Here is a 14,629-nt window from a genome sequence, read left to right on the forward strand (position 1 = left end):
TAGAGATTCCACATCATGTAAATCATGGCGAGTCTAATACTTCTATCCTTTTAGAGATGAGATAAATAACTTTTCCAAAATTCATATAAATGGTTATCAGTGGTGCTGGGGCTAAAACCCAGGTGTCCAACTGCTTCAGATCCATACAGCTGAATTCGAAGGTATTTATTTATTTATTTATTTGTTGTTGTTTGTTTTGTTTTTCCTACTGGATATGACCTGTAAAGGGAGGTGCCTCCATACCCATTTGACTAAAGAAAAAAAGGGGGAAGAAAGAGGAAGCTCCAGATGCTGTCTTACGTATCTGAAGCATAGATTAAACCTGATTTATAGGGAAAGGCGTGTCTCCAAATAATTCACAGGCACTGTCTGTTCCTAGCGAGTGTAAACAAACCAGAGCAGTAATGAATTCTTGGTGGTTACTGAAGTCAGCCTGCTGTGGAGAAGCAAAATGATTTGCTTTAGTGGATTCCTGATGGGTTGACCAGCTGCCCAGAATTGAGATCCAGTAGCCAGAGGGGTGCAGGAAATGGAGAACTAAATCTCAGCTTCCCACGGTCCATCAGTGTCCCGTGCAAAGGGCAGGTTGGAACAATTTGCTGCCCCAGGGAGATGGTCGGAGATGAAGGTTTGAGAAGGTTGTGCCTGAGCTGGCAATACAGGACCTGGTTCTTAGACACTGAGCCTCGCCTCCTTTGCAGATGTCAGGAGTGGTGGGGGGCAAGACACTCCTCCCCCCAGGCCAGGCATAATTGATGTGTTTCTGCTAAGCCAGGCTCCCTGTCTCCTACATCCTGCATAGGGAAAGGAATACTTAGGGGCAGTCAGTCTCCTTCTTTCCCCTCTCATCTTTCTGAAGGGAAGCACCTCGTGGAATTGGGAATACTGTAAGAAGGACCTGAGTGTGTGCCCCCATCCTGTTCCTTTCTCTCTGCCTCTTTTGAGTGAATCTGGTGGATCTCAGTGCTGAATGCACACCATCGTCATCTAGTGGGGCTTCCAAAACCCACTCATATCTTGGCCCCAGTCCCAGAGATTAGACCTCAGTTTACCTGTGGTCGAGCTCCGGGCACTGATGGCTTTCACAGTTCCCTGGCTGGCCCTAATGTACAGCCAGGACTGAGAAACGATCAGCTGAGCTGTCCCCCAGAAAAATAACTCCTCTCTGCCTTTCCTTGTAGCAAACTGTCTGCACTTGCTGGAGGGATGTTGCAGGCTGAATTTCACCTCCTCAAAATTCTTGCCTACCGAATCCCAGTACCCCAGAATGTGACCCTATTTGGAGAAAGGGCTTTTAAAGAGGCAATTAAGTTAAAATCAGGCCGGTAGGGTGGGCCCTACTCCAATCTGACTGGTGTCCTTATAAAAAGAGAGGATTTAGGACATAGACACATGCGGAGAAAGGACCACAGGAGGGTGCAGAGAGAAGATGGCCAAGGAGAGAGACCCCAGAAGGAACCAAATCTTCTGACACCTTGTTCCTGCACTTCCAGCCTCCAGAACTGTCAGACAAGAAATGTCTGTTGTTTAAGCCACCCAGCCTGTGGTATTTTGTTACGGCAGCCTGAGCAGACTAATTCCAGGGCTGTCTGTGATGTCTTGTGGCAACAGGGGTGAGGCTGTCATTTTAGGGAAGGCGTTAGCAAACCCAGTTGCAGTGACACATTTAAAAAGACTTCTTAAGCATGTTTTACCAGTAATAAAGCTGACTTTCCCCCCCCATCTCTCTAGTATGTTCTATGTATATATTTGTTTAAGTTTTTATTTTAATTACAGTTTGATGTGCTATATTTCTTGTTTTTAATTATTTTTTAAGTTATTTATTTTGAGAGAGAGCATGACCGGGGAGGGCAGAGAGAGAGAGAGAGAGAGGGAGAGAGAATCTCAAGCAGGACATGCTCATGCTGACGGCATGGATCCTGATGTGGGACTCGAACTCACAAACCATGAGATCATGACCTGAGCAAAGTCATGAGCCGGGTGTTTAACTGACTGAGCCACTCCAACGCCCCTCATTTTGTTCCAGAGTGGAAGTGTGGTAAGTGTGTTCAGCTTTCAGTTGAAGCCTGGGACGAGGTATTTGCCATCTTTGGCCTAACTCTTTCAGATGCCATTAGTTATTTTTGCACTTGAGAGCTATTTCACATTGTTGTCGCTTCACATCCCAGAGAGGGCCAAAGAAGCCGACTCCAGTGAACGTTTGGAAATAGGCTCACCCTTTGTGCCAAGGGCCTTTCTTCCTTATATTTAAGGCGTGGAGTGAAAACGGAAATAGCTTCTGCAAAGTTGTCTTCCATCTATCCTAAAATCTTTAAAACGTCCATACGTCAATATCTACAAAATATTTGCGTGAAAAGAGATGCATTTCTCAGGATAAATTAAAACCAAAGGGGCTAATAGCATGTGCCATGCATGTTAAATGCTTCAGGAGAATCATGCGTAGTTCTTATCCTGTAGAGGCTTCAGGATCCATTGTAACCAATCACAAGCCCTGAATTTAAGAAGCCACAGCTTAATTGAGGAAGTTATCAGCCTATTTTCTTGGGACGGTTGATGAAACCCATCTTTTTCCTCAATGGAGAATCCCAATGGAGAGCAGAAGGAGCATCAGGAAGGCTCTTTTTTTCCCCCACTCTAGAGCTGTATAAAAAGTATCAGCTTGGTGGGAGATGTTTTCAGCCACCCAACCCACACAGAAAACCAAGAATGATGTGTTGTCTGTATTGAGAATGATTGTAAACAGTGCATCAGCTCATTGCAGCAGTGCTGTTCCCAAATTCCGTAAGTGGTCGTGGATGCTTTAACCAGGCAGCACAGCGCAAAGTGACTAATCTTCTATGCAGCTGCAATGTTAATGGGCCAACTGTGTTATTGCACATTTGCCTGGAAGGAACAGCGGTGCCTAAATGGATTGCTATGATTTTGAATACAGACAGAAGGACCCACCACCACGAACCCATGTTAGCAACTGACACACCATACCCTAGGATGGGGCCTCGTTGCTATCTTGCCCCTCTCAGCTCCTGGAGGCTGGCAGATCTGGTGCAAAGAGACAGACGAGAAAGAGAGCAACTTGAAAGAGAGAGAAGCTTGTAGACTTTCCTCGGGCATTCAGATGAGGCAACCACGTTCCGGTGTGTACTGACTTTGCCATAAGACAAGCCAATGATCTGTGGCTGATGGTCAGCAGGCATGGATGGATCAGATCATCTGGAGGAAAAATGAAAAGGGATTTGAAGTCAGGACTCAGAATTTGCTGCTGATTCTTAATAGTAACTTAAGCTCTTGCCCTTGTCTCTTTTTCCATCTTTGAACACAATGATTGTCTCTTATTAACTTCCAGAGAAAGACTACTTACGCTTAGAAATTAATGTTCTTTGCCAAAGCTCAACAGAAGATGAATGTCAGGTTTGTTCAACGCCATCACCTTTCATGCATGGTGATTTTTGTGGCCCCAGATGCTAGGGGTGCTGGGGTACAAATGCAGAGTCAGGGTTTATCCTAAGGGAAGGACGGGTTTGGGGAGATTTTTCACTTCCCTCTTCCACTTTGCATCATCCTCACTTGTACCCATCATCATTTTTCAGACAAAATTAGAGGAAAGTAAACAATTGTCTAAGGAAGCCCTCCAAACAAAAGTAAATCAAAGGCAGCAGGATGCTGAGAAACTTGTACAGGAGGAGTGGAGACTACGTCATCTTTATTTCTTGGTGATGGGAGCCAGATTTACCGACTTTAAGTATAAAATGCTGGGAGAAGGATGTGCATCATTGCTCTAATGATCAGAAGCCTTCACCCTATTCCTTGGGCCCTTGATGAGGGAACAGTTAAGATCACTATGACACATTCTGATAGTGAACGAATTTCTCCTTCACAGTAGTTAGCAACATTAACTTTTAAATTATTCAGGTGGCCAGATATTCTTTGCTAAATATTAGTCAAGTTTGTTTTTCCTTCCAAGTATTTCTCCTCTTTTCCCTTTTCCCACACTTGAGCATCGCCTGTATAATGGAACACTACTCAGCAATGAAAAAAGAATGAAACCTTGCCACTTGCAACAACGTGGATGGAACTAGAGGGTATTATGCTAGGCAAAATAAGTCAGTCAGAGAAAGACATATCATATGATTTCACTCATGTGTGAAACCTGAGAAACATAGGGAAAAGGAAGGAAAAATAAGATAAAAACAGTGAGGGAGGCAAACCATAAGAGACTCTTAAATACAGAGAAGAAACTGAAGGTTGCTGGGGAGGGGAGGTTGGAAGGGAGGTGGGTGGGGGGATGGGTTAAATGGGTGATGGGTATTAAGGAGAGCACTTTTCTGGGAGGAGTACTCGGTGTCATATGTAAGAGATGAATCATTGGGTTCTACTCTTGAAGACAAGACTATAGTGTATGTTAACTAACTTGAATTTAGATAATAATAATAAAAAAAGCATGGCCTCAAGAAGACGTATGGGAAAGTCAAAATGAAGGAGTCTTCCTGCTTTTGGTTTTCAAAAGACTAAGCCCTAAGGAGAATGAATGGTTAAAAAGGAGGGAAAACAGAGCTTAAGGGCAATGACAAGAATATTATTAAAAAGATTGGGGTGCCTTGGTGGGTCAGTCAGTTAAGCGACTGACTTTGGCTCAGGTCATGATCTCATGGTTCGTGAGTTCGAGCGCCGCGTCGGAGTCTGTGTTGACAGCTCAGAGCCTGGAGCATGCTTTGGGTTCTGTGTCTCCCTCTCTCTCTGTCCCTCCCCTGCTCATGCTGTATGTCGCTCTCTCTCTCTCAAAAATAAATAAACATTAAAACAATTTTTTTTAAAGATAGACCATGCAATCTGAGATGATAATAAGGGAGTAATCTGAGATGGTTGCAGAAAGGACGAAAGAAAGGGATGAAGAATTAGGTGAAAATAGATAGCTAATAGATGAAAATTCTCCATGACTTTGAAGACCATGAATAGTAAAAGGATGGACGATTTTGAGATAGAGAAATTCTGAGTAATGCCAAGGTCTAGAATGAGACTATGGGAATGAGTAGCTTAAGTAGAATGGAAAATGTCATTGGAGATGATATTTGAGAAACTAGAAAGCAATGATGCTGAAGAGGTGGTCCAAATCAGCATTCATGTCTCCTGGGATACCGATATTGCCCAAGGTATGTATGAAGATGAACAACCAGGTTTTGGATCCCTCAGAGACTATGGAGTGGGACAGATAGGTTACTGTGCTGTATGAATGGATCCAGTATCTCTTTAAGAGATCTGGTTATTTAAAACTTTCTCCATCAGTTTTCTTCACAGTTTCAGGCTTTTTTGAAAACTGCATACCCCATCTTCTTGCTTTCATAATCTGAAGAGTATAAACACAAATCTTAAGCCTTTTTAAGCAACAAGCTGTGAAGCCACCCCTGTATTTCAGCAGTCTGGTCCTTAACAGGAGCCCAACAATGTCATAAGATGGGGGTCCCCAAAGTAGAGAACCACAGATACAGATGATCACTCTGACTTACTGAATTCGTCTTTCAAATGCTGCTGAATGAGAGAGTTTTAAAATCTACCCCATTATCAGCTCAATACTGATAATTTTTTGAAGGTCAAAATTATTTTATTGTGTTCTATTTTTAGTAAATTTCGTGGTTTTTTTGGTATTGATTTACTGGTGTGGTTGTTTGTATTTTCCAAAGATGGGCAATGCAATATCTTGTATCCCTCATGCTTTTCTTCCAATAGGACCTTGACATCCTCCCATCAAGTGGTGTTGTCTATGTCTCTTCCTTTGAAGCTGGGAAGAACTTTTTGACTGCAACAACTAATAAAGAATATACTACAGAAGTGATACTATGTGATTTCTGAGGCTGCATCATAAACATGTTATGCACCTCCACCTTGTTCTCTTGGAGCACATGTTGGAACTCAGCATCCAGGCTGAGAAAGAGTCTAAATTAGCCCATATGTAGAGACCACTCAGAAAGGCCATGTTGACAGTTTACCTGAGGTCCCTGCAATCAGCTAGAATCAACTGCCAGACGTGCTTGAAAGCCCCCCAAACCTTTCCAAGCTCCAGCCAACAACTCACCCAAAGTCTTTGAATTTTTCAAAATTGAGGTCCCACATGTCATCCATTGTACAAGCCATTTCTGCTACTCTGTGTCCAAATTCCTTACCCCTAAGTTCCATGGGTATATTTTTTAGAAGTTTTTAGTTGGTTTGTTGCACAGAAATAGATTACCTGAGCAATGGGGAACTAATAAAAGTTATTTGAGTTAAAGTGCGTAAGAGTCTGTATGTGCACACGCACTAAAAAGTAAGCCTTCTCCTGATTTAATCAAACCCATACCAAACTGGCAATTAACTCATTAACCTTCAAAACTGTCAGGGTATAGGTGATGTCTTTAGGATCCATGGAGCTGAGTTAGCATGAGTGCAGTTCTACAATAGAGAATAAAATTTAAAAAGATTGTGCTGGATTGCACCAAAACATTGTTTGCTACTCCTCTTCAGATTCTTCTGGTACTTTCCTTAGTTATTTATCCTCAGCTTATTTTTGTAGCAAAAGATCTGCCTGACTCTTGTCAGTTCCTAGGTAACTTTTAGCCTTTGTCTTTCTCTGACAACTCCTTCTTCTACTTCTGCATGTATCTGATTTTATTTTTTTCTTTCTTCATTTATTTATTGCATATATCTGAGTTTAGATCACAGGCTGGATATCATGCTTAATATTTGCTTCCCTGGAACCAACAAATCCTAATGCTTTCTGGCTTTTATTCTGTCAAATTTCTATCATATCACACATGACTAAAACTCATTTTGTCACAAAAATCTCAAATATTGCTCCAGACCCAGATTGGCCCAATGGTGAATTCTACCAAACATTAAAAGAAGAATTTAAACTGATTATCTACAATCTCTTCCAGAGGAAAGGGGCAAAGAGGATAATTTCTAACTCATTCTATAAAATTAGCACTACCCTAATACTAAAACCAGACAAAGACATTACAAGAATAGAAAACTGACGGCAACTGTATCTCATGAACATAAATGCAAAAATCCTCAATGAAATATTAGCAAATTGAATTTAAAAATGCGTAAAATTATGTACTGCAATGGGGTGAGGTTTATTCAAGTATGCAAGATGCAAGGCTGTTTCAATGTTTGGAAATCAATTAATATAAACCATCTCATCAACAGGTTAAAAAAGAAAACTCACATGATCATATCAATAGATGGAGAAAAGCATTTGATGAAATCCAACATCAATGCATGACGAAAACTCTCAGTAAACCGGGAATAGAGGGGACCTTCCTCAACTTAATAAAGATTCTAAAAAAAACAAAACAACAACAACAGACCTATAGCAAAAACAACAACAACAACAACAACAACAACAACTAAAACAAAAAAAAAACCCAACTTACTTAATGGTGAGAATGATACTTAATGGTGTTCTTTCCCACTAAGATCAGGTTCACATTGAGCATATCCCTTCTTGTCACTCCTTTCCAACTTTGAGCTGAAAATTTTAGCTGATGTGATAAGGCAGGAAAAGAAAAGAAAAAAACATACAGGTTGGGAAGGAAGACAGAAAACTCTTATTTCACAGATAACATGGTTGACTAGGCAGAAAATCCAACAAAATCCATTTTAAAACCTAAGATTCAAGGTTAATGGGTAAAAGTTAATCACTTTCCTATACACCAGCAATGGACAAGTAAAATTTGAAATTAAAGAAAGGAATACTGTTTATATTACCACTGCAAAAAATGAAACACTTAGATGTGTATGTAACATAGTGTATATAAAATCCATATAGGAAAACTGTAAAACTCTCATGAGCAGAATCAAAGAACTAAGTGAATGGAGAGATATTCCATGCTTCATACAATGGAGAAAAGATAATCTCTTCAACAAATGATGCCAGAACAACTGGCCATCTCCATGCCAAACAATGAATCTAGACATAGACCTTATATCCTTCACAAAAATTAACCCCAAATGGGTCATACTAAAGGTGTAACATAAAACTACATAAATCCTAGAATGTAATACAGAAGGAAACCTGACCTTGGATGCATTGTTAGGTACAACACCAAAGGTATGGTCCATAATTAATAATTGATACTCTGGACTTCATTAAAAGTAAACTCTTCTGCTCTGTGAAAGCAAATGGGAAGAGAATGAAAGGGCAAACCACTGGGAGAAAGTATTTGAAGGCACATCTGCTAAAGGACTGCTACCCAAAATATGAACTCTTAAACCTGACAATGAAAAAACAAACAACCCAATTAAAAAAGAGTCAAAGACCTTAAATGACACCTCACCAAAGAAGGCATACAAATGGCAAATAGCATATGAAAAGATGCCCCACATTATATGCACAGAGATGCATATATATATGTATATATGCAGGGAGATGAAAATTAAAACTGCAATGAAATACCACCACACATCTATTAAAATGGCCAAAGCCTGGAACACTGACAATACCCAATGCCAGTGCAGATGCAGAGCAAAGGAAACTTGCATTCGTTGTTGGCTGGAATGAAAAATGGTACAGCCACTTTGGGAGACAGTTGGGCAGTTCACTGTATGATCTAGCAGTCATGCTCCTTGGTGTTTACCCAAAGGGGTTGAAAACTTTCATCTACACCCAGACATTCACATAGATGTTTGTAGCAGCTTTCTTCATAATTGTTAACCTTTGGAGGCAACCAAGACGTCCTTGTGTAGGTGAGGGGATACGTAAACTGTGGGGCATCCAGACAATGGGATATTATTCATCACAAAAATAACTGAGCTCTTAAGCCATGCTAAGACATGGAGGAGAGTCAAATGCATATTACCAAATGAAAGAAACCAATCTGCAAAGTCTATAAGACTGTATGATTCCAACTATATGACAATCTGGAAAATACTAAAGTGGGGACCCATCAGAAAAACTAGTGGTTGCCAGGGGTTGAGGGGAATGGGAGGAGAATGAATGGGTAGAACCCAGAAGATGGTTCAGGCGGTGAAAATACTCTGTGGAATACTGTAATGGTGCATGCCTGTCACTGTACATTTGTCCAACCCGTAGAACATACAACACGGAGAAGGAGCTGTAATGTAAACTACAGACTTCGGGTGATTGTGATGTGTCAGTGTAGGTTCATCACTTACAGTGAAATGTGCCATCCTGGTGGGGGATGTTGACATAGGGGAGGCTATTAATGTAGGGGGGCTGCTGAGACATATGGAAATTCTCTGTACCTTTCCCTTAATTTTCCAGTGAACCCGAAAGTGCTCTAAATAAGAAGGCATAAAAAGTCAAATATCTCTATTTCATTTTGACCTTTTATTATAAGCATCTTTACTAATTGTGTGTGTGTGTGTGTGTGTGTGTGTGTGAGTATCTCAGGGCAACTTTGTATGTAAATGTATAGATCACACACAAAGAGACATGTGGGTTTACTTGTTTTATATCTGCCCTGGAGTATGTCATTGAATATATAACACAAAACTAAAATTATTTGGAATGGATTATAATATCCAGACTGTCTTAGGAACACAGTCTCATATCTTATTATCCTCAGAGCTTAAACGACTTTCCAATTGTCTAGTTTAAAGATTTTATACTAACATTTAAATATATATCCTCTTGACTTGCCCTGAATGGATGCAGAGAAAATAATACAGAGAAAATGATCACAAAACCTGCTCATATATTCAAGCATTATTCTTTTAGGCTTATTCTTTCAGGCTTAAACACTGCCATAAAATGTGGCCTCAGAATGCAGAGCATATGAAAACCCAGTGGAAGAATTCTTTCCTATATCGTATTCCTACCTTGGGTACATATAATGCTGCAGATGTATTTCCCAGTCATATTTTCCTCCTGTCAGAATCTGTGCAAAACACACTTGGTCATTCACATTTGTTTTACAAACAAAACCTAAGAGAAATAATCTTTTTTCCCCTCAGTAAGAAGTGTATCACTATAGTTATTAATGAGCCGCAAAGACCAGACCCGGAGACAAAGCTTTGTATTTTGACCAATATCTTTTTTGAGAAAATCCCTAAGAGTTTTTGTTTGCCTGTTTGTTTTTTGAGGGTAGACGTGTCTGTTTCTTAAGAGTAGAAGTGTCTGTTTGTTTTTTAAGGGTAGACGACTGTCACTAAAAGGAATAAACCCTGGCAGGAGAAATGGATGAATATTTCAACCTGGTGCTATTTTGCTTTCGGCCCAGAAAGGCAAAACACATTTCTGCTAATAGATTTTTTTTTTCTCCTGTCACATGTACTGCAGGTTACAGAACGCAAATTATGGTAAATCTCCTGCTCTTTGCATTAGACACAAATAAACAAAAAATGCCAACCAAACAAAAGAATATGATTTATAATTCTCTATAATTGCATCTCTTTCGAGCAATATACAATCATACTGCCTCTCTCATTTTACAGCTTAGGAGGGATGGGTGAAAACACTTTTTTTTTTACTTTTGCTGATAAAAAATAATAAGTAGAATAATAAAACCCATCCATTTTCCTGAGTGTATTGTAGAGAAGGAGCAAAATTCTCTGGCTGTTTATTAATCAGTTGGATTTGTAAATGCAGAGTATTTGACTTAAGCTCGGTCTGCTCCCAGACAAATATCCCCACAGCATGTTATGTATTAAACCATTTTTCTCAGATTAAAATCTTCCAAGTGGAGCCTCCAGTGCTGCGATCATTCAGGATCCTGAAGGCTGACTGGAGACTTTTTTTCTGATGGAAAGGTCATTTTCCTCTAACTGCCATTCTCCCTGCCTGCCTCAGGCTCATCAGATGTCCAGAGTTTCCCTCTCTGAGCCTTCACTCTGAACCCTACCTAGAAAGAGAGTGTTGTGATTTCAACTGCCAAAGGGACTCTGTTATCTGTAGGAAAGTTGGGGGCCAGTTGAAAACAGGATCTATTTTTTGTTTAACATTTTGTAGCATATTCATTTGTTAGATTTTATTCAGGGATTTGATAGGTTGCCTACTTTACGGAGTATTCAATCTATCAACATATCATGATTCAGCCTTTCATCCCTTCATTCCTTCATTCCTTCATTCATCTTATTCACCCAGTCAATCAGAAACATTTGGGTGCTTACTGTATGAGAGGTCCCATGAATATGGCAAGCAAAAAGATAGACAAGTTCTATATTCCCTTGATGTTTGGTTACCAGCAGGGGAGACCAACAAACAAACACATGGATAAATAATACTTTGTGTTACAGCAAATGTAAATTTCCAGAGATGGCAAAGGGTTTGGCATGCTCAGAAATAAAGGGTAGGCATTGCAGCTGAAGCATGATTAGTGAAGAGAAGAAATTCGAGAGGGGAAGGAAAAAAAAGTTGGCCATGGAACCAAGTTTGGATTTTATTAAAACGAGATAGCATTGAGAAGCTTCAGTCCAAAGAGTGATGATGTGATCTGATGTAGAGTTCTAAGCAGTCACCTTGCCTCCCATGTAATGATGTAATAACATAAAATGAGATCAGGAAGATTAGCTGGAATATATCATAGCAATCTGGAGGAAAAGGATGGTGGTTTGGACTAAAGCAATGATGAAGTTACAGAGGACTGAAATATATTTAAAAAAGTAAAATCAATGGGATTTGATGATGGAAGAAAGGTAGAGAATAAGGGCACTGGGTATTTATGGATGGTGTAACAGTGGTATTTGGGTTGCTGCACTGTGATGCTAATTTTTAAAGTTTATTTATTTTTGAGAGAGAGAGACCATGAGTGAGGGAGGGACAGAGAGAGAGAGAGAGAGAGGGAGCGAGAGAATCCCAAGTAGCCTGTGCGCTGACAGCATGAGGCATGGGGCTCAATCCCATGAACTGTAAGATCATGACCTGAGCTGAAATCAAGAGTCAGATGCTTAACCAATTGAGCCACCCAGGTGCCCCATAATGCTATTTTTTTATAAGAAAATCTGGACGGAGGGCAGGAAGAACATATTTGAGTAGGTTATCAAAAGTTCTATATTGGAAAAATTCTGCTAAATATACCTATTAAGATGCCCAAGTGAAAAATGTACTTGTAGATATCAGGATGGAGATTTATACATTGGAGTTATCAACATAGACATGATATTTAAAAGCATCATGCTGAGCACCTAGGGTGAGAATGTAAATAAAGAAGGGAAGAGGGTTCATAACAAAGATCTAGGTCAACATGTAAAAGCTACATGGAGAAGTAGCAAGGGAACAACTAAGCAGAGAGGTACCAGTGAAGTGGGAAACAAATCAGAAGAGTGTGTGGAATCGTAGAGAATAAAGTATTTTAAGACGATAGAAGTGCTCAACTATATCAGGCACTAAGATCTGGCAACAAGTGCTCAAGGGCTTTCAAAAAAGTCATTTTAATGAGGTTGGGAGGGATGAGAGTCAGACTGGAAAGAGCTTCAGAGTAAAATGGTAGAGTTGTAGACAACTTAGAAGTACAGATCCTTTGTTTAAAATGGCCAAGAGTTCATACTTTGTACTGAACTGTATTTGGAATCTAGGTTGCAGGCTCTTCAAAATGTGGATATTGATATTTCTTACGTTCTAAAATTTTTTTTTAATGTTCATTTATTTTTGAGAGAGGGAGACAGAGTGTGAGCTGGGGAAGGAGCAGAGAGAGAGAGAGAGAGAGAGAGAGGGACACAGAACCCAAAGCAGGCTCCAGGCTCTGAGCTGTCAGCACAGACCCAAATGTGGGGCTTGAGCTCACAAACTGGGAGATCATGACCTGAGCTGAAGTTTGATGCTTAACCGACTGAACAACCCGGGCGCCCCTCTGTAATTATTTTTAAACTTAATTTAGGTAATACACCTAGAATGCTTTTGATAGTGCTTGAAACAACACAAGTGCTCAAGAAATGATGTTGAGTTGGAACTTTTGACTGAAGCACTGAGATAATGACAGAAATTCCAAAGTAAGATGCCAGTGCGCTATAAGGCACACGCAAAGTAGGATCTCTCTGAAAACGTGTTATGCCTCTTGAATTCCCTTCACCCACAGAGTCATTTCAAAAGAGTCTACTATTTGAGAATTTTTGGTGAAGACAATTTTTGAGGGAACCATGGAAATGCCATGAAACCTCCTGTCAGCCTACATTTAGAGACCTTGAGAAGGCGCCAGTGTGTCTTTGGCAGGTGTGGTGGGCTAATATCTGACTCACACTTAGATAATCTGGAGGATAGGAGAGGAGGACTAGTGAGTTGCTTTGGATAAGAAAGAGCTGCAGGTGCCACATGGGGTCATGGACTATACTGTTGGCTCCGCAGATTGAGAGTTAATCTGGGGCTATTTAAAACTCTAAAAGGGTATGGATTCCAAAGAAAAAGTCTGTGTGGAGTGGACCGGTGAGGTTACCTGGGCTTAGCAGGAAGCAGCAGCTGGGGGAATAGAATGCATGGTCTGCACCCTGGGATTTACAGTGTAGGAGCCCAGCAGGAGGAGCGCTCGGAACCCAGGGAAACATGCAGAGTCCAGAGAATTGGCTTAAACATCTGCCACCTTAAGACAGATGAGTGAGAGGAGAACTTTTCAATGCTTATAAGTTTTTGACTCCTCTCTTCTTCCCGTTCCCTCACCCAATCCCCTGCAGAGTCAATGAGAAACTGAGCAAAAAGGCAGAAGCCAGTGGTCTATCCTGCCTTCCCAAGTGTCAGGTCTATCATCTGCCACAGACAGCAGGGTGGGCAGAGGAGGGGGAGAGACAAGAGAAGTCTGCCCTTGGCATGAAGACCAAAGGGTTATTATATCAGATTAGATTTCTGTGACTAAACTGACCAGTCTCCATCTTGGGGAGCCTACTGTGAACACATCTTTCTCAGGGGTTAGGGCATCTCTGGCAGTCCGGGCTCCAGCAACCGTGTCCCATACAGCTGAAGAGTGTTGGGTCTGGAGTAGACTGCCTGAATTAGGATCCCCCACTTGTCAACGGTGTGGCCTCAACTGGGTTATCTCTCTTCTCTGTCTCTAAGGTTTTTTCATCAGTAAAACAGAGAATGATAGTATTTTCCACCTCTTGGCCTTTTTACGAGGGTAAAACGAACACATGTGGAAAGTTTAGAGCAATGTTCATTGAAATAAATAGCTGATAAATGGTATCTATTATTATTAGTTTTGCTGACAGGGTTTGATAGAGACATGTTAATGAAACATCCTGGCTTGTCTAACCACAGTAATACTCTGAAGAAGATTAGGCACAGAGTTCGATGAACTAAAGTCACAATGCTGGATGATACAGAGCTAGCAACCAGTCTGGGAACAGACCACTTTTATTAGGTGCCCACAGTGGGCAGATAGTGGCTTGTAGCATTCCAGGACTCCCGCATCTCCCCCCCATACTCAACCCATCCTTATCCTCAAACCCAGCTCTAGATCACATAGATCAATTCCAATTTCCTTTCCCTCCCAGTGCATTTCCACAGTCACTCAGACTTTGTGATTCTAAACACCATCACAGCCCCTGATTCGGAGGCCAGGCTCCTTAAAGATAGAGACCTAAGACCATGCCTATTTAGCAACAGGTATCTCAAATCACTATTACATGCAATTCTCTGACTCCCTGTGCTTGTTGACTCAGCACACAATCCCCCCCAAACACTTGAGCGTCAGTAGAGGCCAAGGGCGAG

General features: G+C 40.9%; 1 long non-coding RNA gene across 1 annotated transcript in view; it reads right to left on the minus strand.

Moving 5' to 3' along the window:
• Nucleotides 1-200: 200 nt before the first annotated feature.
• Nucleotides 201-14,629, minus strand: part of LOC131488538 (uncharacterized) — a 46,251-nt gene continuing 31,822 nt past the window's right edge. Inside the window, exons 2-3 of the long non-coding RNA XR_009250240.1 lie at nucleotides 7,407-7,514; nucleotides 201-3,210 (exon numbers count right to left, since the gene is read on the minus strand). This is a non-coding gene — a long non-coding RNA (uncharacterized LOC131488538). The remainder of the gene's footprint in view (nucleotides 3,211-7,406; nucleotides 7,515-14,629) is intronic.

Source organism: Neofelis nebulosa, chromosome 10 (genome assembly GCF_028018385.1).
Source record: "Neofelis nebulosa isolate mNeoNeb1 chromosome 10, mNeoNeb1.pri, whole genome shotgun sequence".
Lineage (NCBI taxonomy): Eukaryota > Metazoa > Chordata > Mammalia > Carnivora > Felidae > Neofelis > Neofelis nebulosa.